Below are 14,323 nucleotides of genomic sequence, written 5' to 3'. Positions count from 1 at the left end.
AAGAAATTCTTGGACTAAGGGGTCAATTACATCAACATAACATAGATTTTCAGAATCTATTGGTCTCTTCATGGCTTCGTTGATGTCAAAGACAAATTTCTCACCATTAAAGTCAATGCATATTGTCCCTTCGGCCATATCCACAATTGTCTTAGCCGTTCTTAAAAATGGTCTTCCTAACAATATCCCGCTAGACTCCCTAGCTTCTGGTTCACTCATTTTAATGACATAAAAATCAGCGGGATAAGTAAAGTTTTGTATCCTGACCAACACATTTTCTAACACACCCTCAGGGTTAATACACGACCTATCAGCCAATTGGATTAACACCCTAGTATTCGACAATTTTACCCCCTTTAACCGATTATAAATGGATAACGGCATAACATTGATAGATGCTCCCAAATCACACATTGCATGCTCGATTTTCACATCTCCAATTGTTATGGGTAGGGTAAACATATCTGGGTCGGCTCTCTTGGGTGGTAGCTTCTCCTGTAAAATGGCTGACGCTATTCCTTCCACCATGATCTTTCCATCCTCCTGGGCTTTCCCAGCTATGAACTCCTTTATAAACTTCCCCAGAGGGGGCAGTCTCACGGCTTGGAGGAATGGTATAGTGACATCCAGCTTTCCAAAGATCGACATGAAATCCACCGTGTTTTCCTTCTTCCTTTTCGTCACAAACCGATATGGAAACGGTTTTTCTCCCTTAGCCTCTCCAGTCAATCCTTGTGGATTTCCCGTTTGTGCCTCCCGGGTTCGCGGGTGCCCTTGATTTAGGGTCGCCTTCCTTCGCGAAATTACTAATCTGGCCCTTTGCTTGATGATCATCCCAGCTATCCCCTTCTCCATCTCGAGCCTTTTCTTCGAGCTCTTCTGCTGGAATGACGTCGCTCAGCACCCCTTCTCCACTTGACTCCCCGACAGGGTTCTTGAGCTGCGGTCCGTTGTAAATGGTTCCCGACCGCAGCTGTAATCTTTGCTCACATTTGCCTTCTCCTAAGATACATGGAACTGTAGATGGGAGTTTCCCCTGAAGTTTCCTTCATTTCGCCCACCGAGTTAGCGAGCTTTCTCCCATCATGTCCTCCACGGACTTCCTCGACCTGTTTGGGTGATGGAATTGGCTCGAGCTCTGATGCTGGTTATACTGAGGTGGTGGGTTTGACTGGTAGCCTGAGAAATTTTGTTGGTTTTGGTTCGGTGGGTACTGGTTATACTGGGCAGGAGGGTTATACTGGTCGTGGTTGTGCTGGTACTGACTTTGGTTTTGGTGGTGGGTGTTATGTTGAGGCCCTGGGTTAAATTGGTGCTGGTTCTGGTTTTGATTGTGGTTTTGGTTTTGGTAGTTTCGCTGATGGGGTGGCACATAGGTAGGGTTCGGGTTCTGGTTTTGAGAGTTTTGGTTCTGAGGATGCTGGTTTCTTCCTACCCAGTTAGACTGGTAGTCAGGGTTTGTTGGTCCGCGGTTGGGATATTGGTTCGGTTGGGGGTTGGGTTGATTTGGAGCCTGATTTTGGTTCTGATTCTGATTCCCATCTCCCCATCGGAAATTTTGGTGGTCCCTCCACGGTGCATCTCTTTGTTTCCCCGGAATCCAATTGCCGTTGGAATTGTAGTAACCCGCGGCATTCGCTTGCTCCACATCCGGCGAGTTGTCCGGCTGATCATACGGTAGTGCTGGGGCTTCTTGGCCTCTAGTTGGAGAAGGTGGTGGAGTGTTCTGCTTGATTGCAGTCAGCAGTTCCTTCTTCAATTCCTCCATCTTCAAGTCCATCCGTTCCTCCTGGTCAGTAGCCGAAGCACTCGCTACCCTTTCTCTGCTGTACCCATCTCTCGCGTTGTCGTACGTCTTCTTCGCATTCAACAGCTTGCGTAGCACCTTTTTGGCTTCACTCACTCTCAACTGGGTGAAATCACCTCCAGACGATGAATTTGCCAGATCCTTGGTTTCTTTGTTCATCCCCTCATAGAAGGTGTGGTGCACCTCTATCTCCTTCATGCGATGGTTGGGGCATGACTCCAGAAGGCTCATGTACTTCTCCCAGTACTCGCTCAGGGTTTCATCATATTCTTGCCTTATGCACGATATTTTCCTCTTCAATGCACTTGTCTTCGAAGATGGAAAAAATTCGGCTAGGAATGCTGACTTGAAGTCGGCCCATGTATTGATGGAGTCGGCTGGCAGGCGCATGAACCAAGTGTTGGCCTCTCCTTTTAGGACAAAAGGCAGGGCCTTCAGTCTGTAATCGTCCTCGCTCGCTCCTGCTGGCCGCCTCTGTGCCTTACAGATTTTGCAGAACTCATTTAAGAATTCGTAGGGTCCTTCATAACTCTTCCCACAGTAAGTCGGTAGGATTGCAATCACGTGGGGTTTCACATCACAGGCGGTCTGGCCTGGGGTGACCACTATGGCTTGTGGGGGATCTCCGTCGGCATGTGCGGTAAGTGTCGCGAGCTCGGGATCGTCCTCACCATGGTCAGCCATCCTCACTAGTGTCGTTACTGGCTGGGGTGGAAGCTCCGGGAGCTGGTACTCTAGCTCCTCTTTTTCTTCGTCGCTACTCGTGCCTAGGTCGGACAGTGCTGTCGACAGGCCAGAACGAGTGGTAACGAGTATTGTTCCTCTGGGAAGTATCCTTGGTCTCCACTGGCCAGGAGCCGAGCCACTTCTCATAAACTGAAAACAAAAAGAAAAGAAAAATTATAAACAGTATGTACACCAAAAAGATCACACACAATAACAGGTATGAACGCCATCCATCCCCGGCAACGGCGCCATTTTGAAGGGGTGTGTCTTAGGTTCTTGGTCCTCGATGGTTTCGCATATGGAATTGGAGTGTATCCAACTGATCAGGAAGAGATTCCCGACCCAGCTGAGTCGTTGATACGACGACCGAGACCTGACTTCAAACAAATTTCCTCAACCCACTTTTACTAATTAGTATAGCGGAGGTAAGGGTCGAATCCCACGAGGATGGACACGTTTAGATAACTGTGGTGACTTTCCTGGGTGTTTGGTTAGCTACCACGCTTGGGTTGAGATTTACCTAGACAGGAAATAAGGTAGTACTCTACTGACTAGTAGGCGGGAAAATAACAGACATGTGGGAGTGTTCGTGAAAGTAGGGGACAAGGTGTATCAGAGACATGTGGAAAGTAGACAGTTACTAAAAGAGGAAAGTTAGAGAACAAAGTGTATCTGATGGCTGGGGGCTTTCTGACAAGTCTGGATAGTACCTCTGAAAAGTAGGGAACAAAAGTAAAAAGTAACTTAAAAGCAAAAGTAGACCAAATAAAGTTGATTTTGACGTTTTCTTCCTCACCAAGTATTGACGAAAATCATATGAACACAGACACCATAACTAAACTTCAGATTCATGCATTCAAACTCAAGATCCATCGATTAAAATGCTTAAACTTAAATTAAACGGTAACTGCAACTTTACTTCTACTGGCTGACATGCAAGGTGATAATCACGGCGCAGAAAAGAAACTCATGCACGAAAATTTGACTAACTTAGCTACAACTTCAAATCAACAACTCCCGAATAGAAAACACTTAGAAATTGAAAGCAATAACTAAATCTAACTTCCCTAGGCAGAATGAAGCAAACTCAAACCAAAGTGACATGCGAAATAGAAACTTCATAACGTAAATGTTGGAAAATAACAAAGTACTTCAAAAGAGCAACAACGATGAGTGTTTGCAGAATAACTAGTTGATGAAAACAAGTAAACTTTAACTAAGAAAGCGATTAAGATTGTTTGTGCCACTCCGGGCGATGATACTACTACACTGCTACGATAACTGGCTGGAACGACGGACTGATGACTTCTCCGGCAAACTCTGGACGTCAAGTGACCATGGCTGTGGCGAGGAACGAGAGGTAAGATAATGCTGAAGGATGGATCTTCTAGAGAGAATTCTACTAAGTGTGATTGTCAAACTCCGAACCGAACTCTTTCTCTCTCTCCAAAATGGCTTCTTTTATAGGGAGGCTTGCCCTTGCTTTTAGGGTAGACTTCTCCCGCATTTTGACCTTTTTGCCCTTGTAAAATAATCATCCCAGCTATCCCCCTTCTCCATCTCGAGCCTTTTCTCTGGCATGCATTCTGGTCAGTATCGCACCCTTCTAGTGCCCTTTTCACTTGCGTCACACGAATCGTCACCTACTGACTTGGATCCTTCAATCCTGCACACTTAAGCAACTGTTTTGCAGATAATACATGTATTTCATGACATACTGACCAGTAACCAAGGCTTAGAATACGACTTATCACTAATATAGAACAAAATTAATAAGCGAAGTACTTTAGTTTGAATTGCTCAAAACAGATTTATGTATATTTCAAAACTTAATCTGCAAAAATCTTCATTTGTATGAGCAAATAACACAGCAGTTAAATTTAAACCATAAACCCACATGGATAAGTGGTGAAAAATAGTCGCCTTGATGAGTTCAGTGATCGGAATTCTTCCATATTGTTGAGGTAGGAAGCCCATGCATCTATAACGCCAACCACAATTAATTTCCTAGGTATCAAGGAACACATTTCCATCTTTGTAACTTTTACAACGTCATCGTCATAAACAAGTTCAAGTCTGCATATTTTTTAATATATGTTAGAATTTCACATACTAGTAAAAATAATGCGATACACTATTAGAAAACAATTTAGAAATCATACTTTTCCATTTTATGTGTTGTAAGAATCCAGTAATATGATTCTTTTTCATCTTTACTGAGCTTGTTTGTAATCTTAACTGGTCGTTCATTGAATGGAGATCTCAATGCATGAGACACAGTTTTCTCATTTGACACTGGCTTACCAACCAAACAACTTTCCATGAAATCATCATCCATGTCTATATCCTTATAAGCATTCAACACTGACTGAATTTCCGCATCCACATTAATATTCTACATAATGAACTAAATTGTAAATAAAATGAAGTACAAAGTATGCACTGCTGTTTGAGTATGACATTCATAAATTAGATTTGTACCTTGGTTCCATCATCTTTATGAAATCTCACATTGGATCTATGCTGATCAACACACGGTGTATTCAAATTCTGGTAGTGGTTCAGAAAATGATCCATTTCAGGGACAAGATACTTCATTATTTAAGATGTATACTTCTCAAATTGTTATTTTACCTTCTCCGTTAGATTAACTCTTAAGTTTTCCATAAGTCCAGCATCAACACTGAACTTTGATGGCTGTGTAACATCTACCATTTGTATACTAAGATCCTGGAAGTAGAATTACATAACAAAATACTTCATTAAATAAGATAGTTAATTCATAATGAACTGGATCTTCTACATAATGAACCAAATTATAAATATAATGAAGTAAAAAGTATTCAGTGCTTGTTAGATTTGACATTTGTTGTGTATAGTAGGGTGATAAAGATTTTTAATCATGTAATTTAGATTTATATAAAAAACAGTTCATACAGTATGACAGTTACTTCATCATACTGAAATATTACTTCAAACAGAGTTAATAAAATGCAAGGTAAAAAATAGTTCATTCAGTACGACAGTTACTTCATTATATTGAAATATTACTTCAAATAGAGTTAATAAAAGGTAAGGTAAAAAATAGTTCATTCAGTACGACAATTACTTCATAATACTGAAATATTACTTCAAATAGAGATAATAAAAGGCAAGGTAACACTGAACTTTGATGGCTGTGTAATATCTGCCATTTGTATACTAAGATTCTGGAAGTAGAATAACATAACAAAATACTTCATTAAATAAGATAGTTAATTCATAATGAACTGGATCTTCTACGTAATGAACCAAATTATTAATATAATGAAGTAAAAAGTATTCAGTGCTTGTTAGGTTTGACATTTGTAAACATGGATCAAACAAGTAAAGGGATCATGTCACATGGTTGTATGTTGTGTGTAGTAGGGACTACCGCAGCGGAAGACACGAAAACCAAACAGGTCCTAGAACGGATCTATTTAGTTGATTATGCATCCGACTCCAATTTCATGCAATATTCATAGATCTATAGATATGACATCAAATAAACACATAATCATGCAATTTGATGTAGATTCGATTGTTACCTCATTTTGATCCATCATAGGATCGAAGTTGCTAGCTGCACCACCCGGAGATCCTTGGTTTATCGACCGTGAATCTTCCAACCTATTCCCTAGTCCTTGATTCTCCATCCGTGTGGGCGGATCTTAGATAATCAATAATAGTCTTGAAGAGATCTAGGGAAACCCAATCACAAACTCAATATTGTCTTGATCTAATCCTATGAATTAGGATAGAACAAGAACAAAACAAAACCCTAATTCTCCCACGTGCCAAGGCACGAAAACCGAGGCAAGGAGAGAGAGAGAGAGCCGGCGACGGCTTCTAGGGTTTAGGGGAGGAGTGTTGTGAATAATGGTGTGCTAGGGTTTCCACATCTCATCACTATTTATAATGGACTTGTTGGGCTAGGTTGGGGATCCATGGAATGACTTAAGTGTTGGGCTCACCCATTAGATAAATTACTAATTAAATCAAATGACCCATGATTTAATATATTATCAATGGAATATTATTTTATTCCACTAAAGAATAATATTGCACTCCCACTTAAATCACCAAATTACAAATAACTTGGGTCCATTTTATTTTATAATATTTCCCGCGTTTAAGATTATCTTGATCCATCAATTTAATTCTTTTGTCTGCTATGTGACTAGAATTAAATTAATTCTCCAAAGAGTTTTTCTAGTTTGAAACTTTATTTATTATTCGTGGAATAAATTCCAACTGCGCAGTTTTCTGAATAATAAATTCCTCTTTCAAACACCTCTTGGGGATCACCCCTTAGGGATTTAATCATACCACACTGGGCACGCGAATTCTATGAAATAATATTCCAATACCTTCATGTTATTCAATTACTACCACCCAAGATATCATGAACTTGAGTTACGTACAAACTCTCACATATTGATAAGTCAAAGTGGCGTTTGATTGAATAAACAATATTGATATTAATATCATAGACTAGAAAATACTAAACTTTCTGAAATATATTCTTTCAGTAGATAGCAATAAAGAATACATTTCGGATTAGATCCTTTCAGTGCTTTACCACACCGGTGTTACTAATCTCATCTTAGGTAAGAGAGAATTATCACAAACACCGCAACCGTTCCAATAGGTAGCCAAAGCCTATCTAGGTTGTGAATACGTTTTTCTTCTTACTAGATCTGGCCAAGTCCCCTACTGGAAAACTCATGAGGAGATTCATCGAATTTCCCTACTTGACCTTCTTAGTAAAAAGCCTTAGACTTGTTTATTATATTTCAATAATAAACCATTATATTATATTATTTATTCTCATAAATAGGTAAACAAGTGGACGTGGCGTTTCTCGTATACATGCACAAGCTGACTGTACAAAGGCATGTACGCTCGAAGCATCTTTTAGTATACAAACCCCAACAGTGTGTAGTAGGGTGATAAAGATTTTTAATCATGTAATTTAGATTTATACCTTGGTACCATCATCCTTTGGCTCATCATCTATATGCAATCTCACATTTGATCCATGTTGAACAACACATAATGTATTCAAATCCTGGTATTGATTTAGAAAATTATTTATTCCAAAGACAAACTATTTCATTGTTTGAGATGTATACTTCTGAAAATTCAGATTTTACCTTCTCCATTATATTAGCTTTTAAGTTATCCATAAGGCATGCGTCAACACTGAAGTTTGATGGCGATGTAACATCTGCCATTTGTACATTAAGACCCTGCCAGTAGTATTATATAAAAAATAGTTCATTCAGTATGACAGTTACTTCATCATACCTAAATATTACTTCAAACAGAGTTAATAAAGGGCAAGGTAAAAAATAGTTCATTCAGTACGATAATTACTTCATTATACTGAAATATTACTTCAAACAGACTTAATAAAAAGCAAGGTAAAATTTTACCTTATTCACATCATCTACGGGCATGAATTGTACAGCCTCGAAGATATAGTTCCCGGGATATATGTCCCTTGACGGTGTATTATCAACCTGTCAATTATAAACAACAATACAAACAAAACCCAATGAACAACTGTTCTCCATTGCCTAAATAGAACATGTTAGTTACAAAAACCATTTCATATTTTACAACAAAATAAGTTTAGTTCATCCCCAAATACAAAACAAAATAAGTCAGTTAGTTACATCCCATTGTTTATATGAATTACAACACAACAAAACAAAGTTCCCATACTACAACATCCAAGTTTTCAACCAAGAAGCCATTCATCCACTTACGTTCCTTCCTCCAACCTCAAATCCTAAATCAAACGAAGGACCTTCAGTTTCCCATCTTTTTCTTAGCTCTGCCACCTTCATTACTTTCTCAACTGCAGCGATAAATTCTGGATCATCAACGTCGTCATCTTGCATTGCTTGAGACATGTTTTGGATTTCAATGCCATCTTCTTCTTGTCCCATCTCTTGCACGCCCATCATTTTCAATGAGCATTTAGCTGCAACTTTAGAGCAGCCATCTTTCTTGACCTCTTCTGCCTCTTCTTCTATATTCTTCATAAGTTCACTTAGTGCATCAGCTGCAATTCCCATAACTTTGAAAAAGTGCTTTCTACGTTTTGCAGCAGCAGAGATATCACTTCCTTTTATGCAAGATGAGCTGGCAATGTCATGCTTTCCACCCAATTCAAACAGATTGCTTCTTTGGGGATTGAAAATACCCTCCTTAATGCCTCTTCCAAATGGCCCAGGCTCAAGCTCCATTTTCTGTCTTTTGTTTAGCAGTTTGCTTGTCCAGCCCTTGATTGTTGGGAATGTTCTTGTGACGAGCCGTGATTGAAGAACAATCCTATCAACATAACATGGCTACAAAATGAAACTTAGCATTAGTTCATCACTTCTAAATAATACTTCATATTTAAAACAGATTAATTCAAGGATATATATTTTAGTTACTTACCACCAGAAATGAAACTGGCCCAGTGAATGGTTTGCTCTTGTCTTTAGCCCAAACCTTGTGGGCATGAAGGAGAGAATCAATCACATAACCGCACCAATTATAATCTTTGACATTATCAATGTCATCAATTACCTCTTCAATCTGTGTTGTCAAGTATCCGTCTCCAGAGGGTTAATCAAGATTGTGTCGAATAAAATCAAGAAAATCTTCTTGAACATTTCCCCACATTCAACATCACTTAACAATTTTTCCATAAACATATCAGGACCCATATTTTTTCTAGCTCGGTTACAAGATTCAGCAATCTCGTTGATGAATTTGTCCAACTTTTGATGTCCATTCCTTTCAAATTTCAAATGACCATTTGGTAAACCAAGTGTGGCATGGACATCATCATCGCCGATATGTAGTATTCCTCGTTTGAACTTTACTCCGCATGTATCTATATCAAAATTATCTAGTATCTCATATGCAAGCTTTGTTGGAATAAAGGTCAAATTGAAATGAAGAAGACTCCCAAAACCCATATCTTCTACTGCCTTTTGTTGTTCCTCATTCAGAGATTTTATTGCTTCAACAAACTTTGTCGGACCTATTTTAAGACACAGAACTCTGTCAGAAACTCCTGTGCCATTATTTGCAGCAACTTTATCAACATTCTTTGACGCTTTCTTAACATTCTTTACCATCATTCTGTTTACATCTTCCCCAGTAAGTGAAGTATGTTCTGACTCAGTTCCCCTTGTCCTCTTCATACCTAACATATGTTTATAATTAATAATGATAATGATATAAAATGTATAAAAGTTAACATCATATTTGACACTAAATTGCATGACTGAATGAAGTAATAGCATGACTAAATGAAGTAATAAACTAATGTAATGAAGCAATCGCATGACTTAATGAAGTAAGTTAACATTATATTTCAATAAAATGTGATATTTACTTCATTACTGACTGTCATTTGGTTCATTATTTATTAAATATAGTTCATTACTACCGCTTAAGGTTTAACACTAAAATTTGTTGTATCATTAAGCTATTTCAATAACATGTCAAAAATTCTTCATAACATACTTAATTTAGTTCATATTTAGTGAATATAGGTCATTACTATCCAATAATGATGTCAAAAGAGATGCCAATAATGCACATTTTTAAATGCTCTTTCTGCACTACAATATAATCAATGTCGAGTAAAGAAATTCCAGATACAAGGAAGTGAAACACACACAAGGGTAGTAGATCATAGTTTATAATATCATATTTGAAAACACTTGTATAGTACCTTTGTTTTGAGGTTCTTCTACAGGCTGCTTGTCATGTCTTTTTGATAGGCTAGTTTTCGTCACTCGGATTAGATCACTTTTCGCACTTATTAGTTGAATATTTGCATGATAAGATGCTATTTTGGCAGGGAATTGAGCTTATGGATCGGAGGCATTGTAGAAAGGCATTTGTAGTGGAGTGATGCAAAAAGGAGGCAAAAAGTGCAAGAATTTGAAGAAAATCAGAAAAAGGGCAAACTGCCCAAGCTGTCAGCTTGGCCAAGCTAGACCCGACGGGAAAATGCATGAAGCCACTTGAGCACAATTACAAGACTGCTTCCTTTTGCAACACGTGTCCACCTCCGTCTAAGGCATGAGAAAGTGGAAATATCTTTTGTTAAATGAGAGATATGTAAAAAAATACTTACTAAGTTTGGGACCAACTACCAAGACATTCCATCTATCATCTTTAGTTTTAATTTAGCTAACTCTCTCTCTAGAAAATACTCTCTTTCATTTCAGAACAGGAATCATCTTTTGCTCACCATGGGGTGAAGTTGTAGTTTGTTTGTAGTGTTTGAATGCTCTAGCTCTTTTGTAGCACTTGGTTTGGTTGTACTCTTGCTAGCATCTTAACTCCATAGTTAAGAGTGTTGGCCTTATTTGCTGCATATTGAAGTAGTATTTATTGCTCTAAGTTCTTGTGTATTTATTGCTCTTGTTGTTTAGTTGTGTTTGTTAGCTAGTTGCTTAGTGCATTTAATTTTCGTTTTCATTGTTATAATTTAGTTGTTAGCTTGAGTTTATATTACTTCTAAGTTTTATTTTAAGTTTGTGTTCAAGTATTTTGAAGGAAAAGAAAGCACCAAAAAATATTTTAAGTTTAGTTCTTGTTTGAATGTTTAGGCTTTAGCTTGTTATTTAGCTCTAGTGTTTGTTGCTTTCTTATTAGTTAAAACACCTTTTGAAACTTTTAAATCAGTTTCTCTTATCTCATTTCCTCAATTGTGTTCGAATTTTGTGAAAGAAAATGGAAGGAAAAAAACGTTTGTGCAAGATTGCCGGTTGATTTCGTGATTTCCGCCGTTTAGTTGGGTCCGATTTGTATGTTTTTGCATGGTTCATGTTGGTCTCGTTTTTCAGCATTTCTTTCACCATGTTTAAGTGTTGTTAAGCTTCTTTATCTTCTTCATTGAGCCTTTAATTTTCAGCTTTTAATTTGATGTTTTCTATGCATGTTTTGGTTGGTTTAATTGATGATTTTGTGTTTCCAAGGTTTAATTAATTGTGTGGCAGCCATTTCTTTTCCTTCCTCATTTCTTGCGTGTGACAGGAGTGGAGTTAGGGAATTGGGATCACCTTTTAGAAGTCAAGTTCTTTAACCATTAGTTGGAGTGTTTTGTCCATTGGGTTTGCACATTGGATAATAGGGATTAGGGGACACAAAGTACAACACCTTTTCCCATCTCTCTCTCTCTTTTCACTAATTAGAATCTGATTTAATACACTCTTTCACCACTTCACACGCCACTTTAGCCTCCATTTCAGTTTCAGCTTTTAGACCACCTTTTAGGGGTCATATTCCTAGTTTTTATAGCATTTTCAAGCTTCCCTTTAGGAGTTCCTTTAGTTTTATTCTTCCTTACTTTTAACTTAGTTCCTTTTGCTTCTGAACTTAGTAACACTCATGCATTCCAGTTTGTCACTTTGCTGCTCTGTTTTATTTTTGTAGAGTTCTAATTTTCGTCATTGTCTGAGTTGGCCAGTTTGTCACCTTGGCCAGTCTGCATTCCAGTTTATTTGCTTAATTTTAAGTTCGTTGTTTGCTTTCCTTTTACTTTATTTTCTAATTCCCACTTTGTTCGTAAGTATGGTTTAATTTCCGTAGTTTAATTTTCTTTCCCTCTTAAATTAAAGCGTGGCGGCATCGCCAAACTTTTAAGTGTTGAATTACATAACGGATACGACCGTTCCTCGTGGGATCAACATCCGACTTACCACATACTAATTAATAGTATTTTGGGAAGTGGGAACGTATAAGTATTGTTGAATAGGAAGGACACGTGCCTACGACACGCGTGCAAAATCCCTTCCTTTCACTTTTCTTTGTTCTCAATTCATCCATAACTTCATTAAAACATGTCAGTTTATCTATGTTAGTCACCTATATTATTATTTTTTATTGAATAATTAAAACTTGTTTACATATGCTGCAAACCTGATGCTTGTTTTGTTTTATCTAGATTTTGAGTAGCATGCTGCTTTGAAGAGCTATTACCACCAGATAATTTCTTCATAGTCAACATTTATGGGGAAAAAAAAAAGAGCACTATAGTACTTCAATATAGTATTACACAATTCTATTATAGATTTATCAGTTAATTTAAATAGAACATCAAATGAGATATTAAATATGAAATAAAAATCCAACATTAATTTGATATACCTCTGTTGTTATCTCCTTCTGCTGTATGCTTGTCATGTTTTTTCTTTGTACACAATTCATCATGGACTTCAAATTCTTCATTAGCAAGCTTTTTTGAAGTATTATCACCAACAGCTACATTTTTCATATTTAACATTTCTGGAAAAAAAAAAAAAGAGACTATTTTAGTTAATGGATAAAATGACATGTATTAAAACAAAATATAATGTGAGTTTATGAATTAAACCTTGTAGTTTTCCTGTTGGTGTAATACTCTTTTCTAGAGCCTTCAATTTCTTGTCCTCTGCATATAGCACAGTTTGTATGAATGCAGTAATAAAGTGTATGAATGAAGTAACATGGAACATGAATGAAGTAATAAAGTGTATGAATGAAGTAATTGCCAAGTAATTTGAGAGGATTTCCAAAGAAATACTCGCATTCTTCTTCTTTTGTAAGGATCTTTCACCTATACACAAGATTACAGAATAAATATACATATCATCAACAATTACAGATAGTTCTGAATGAACACTATGTTACTTCATTAAATACACAATTAACTTCATTATATAGCTTAGATTTCACTTTTACTTTCTGGCACAATAACTTCATTTAGTAGATAGATTACTTCATTATATCAATTTATTACTTCACCTTACCAATATACTACTTCAACTAATAGAACATGTAGGTCATTTAAATGTGCAAACAACAAAGTAGCTGAGTTTAATCCTAATACCCTAAACCCATTCAACACAGTAAATAGATAATTCATATTTAATGTCTATCACTTCATTACAAGCAAGTTTTACCTCCTATATAATGAATACATAATCAATGTTAACATATATTCCCAATTACAGATAGTTCACAAAGAATACTGCGTTATTCATTAAATACACAATTAACTTTATTATATAACTTAGATTTCACTTTTTACTTTCTGGCACATAATTATTTTTAAGTCTTTTAGATGATAACTTCATTTAGTAGATAGATTATTTCATTATATCAATTTATTACTTCATCTTTCCAATTTATTAAATGACATGTTGTATTAAATTAAAATATAATGTGAGTTTATGAATTAAACCTTTTAGTTTCTCTGTGGTTATAATACTCTGCTCTGGAGGCTTCAATTTATTGTCAGCTGTATATAGCACAGTCTCTATGTTCATTAATGTGTACATACACCTAATTACTTCATTAGGTGTATGAGGAAAGGAAGGAAGATGCCTAATAAAGTGCATTCCTTCAGTATGATGATTAACCACTGTATTCAGTATCGATTTGCGAATGCGAAGGCAAAGGCTTCCCTTAAAGCTCAGAAGAAGGAAACTGAGGTTTGTTGTTTCTCATGTTATTAGTTGTTTTTCATGTTTTTCATAAGAAGATGCTGAGATAATTGCTAGTGGTTAATGATGTTTTGTTTTCTAATTTAGATGAATTTCTGTTCACTTGCAGCCATGATATCGGATAAACGCGATATTGTGAAAAAGAAACGCATTGAACTTGCAGTCCTACGAAGATTGGAGGCTTTGAATACAATAGTTGACGCTCAAGTAAGCCTTCTTCTTTCTTGATCATGCTCATTTTTTCCAAATTTCTTGCTCTTTT

Source organism: Salvia hispanica, chromosome 1 (genome assembly GCF_023119035.1).
Source record: "Salvia hispanica cultivar TCC Black 2014 chromosome 1, UniMelb_Shisp_WGS_1.0, whole genome shotgun sequence".
Lineage (NCBI taxonomy): Eukaryota > Viridiplantae > Streptophyta > Magnoliopsida > Lamiales > Lamiaceae > Salvia > Salvia hispanica.
This window is presented reverse-complemented; position numbering follows the sequence as displayed.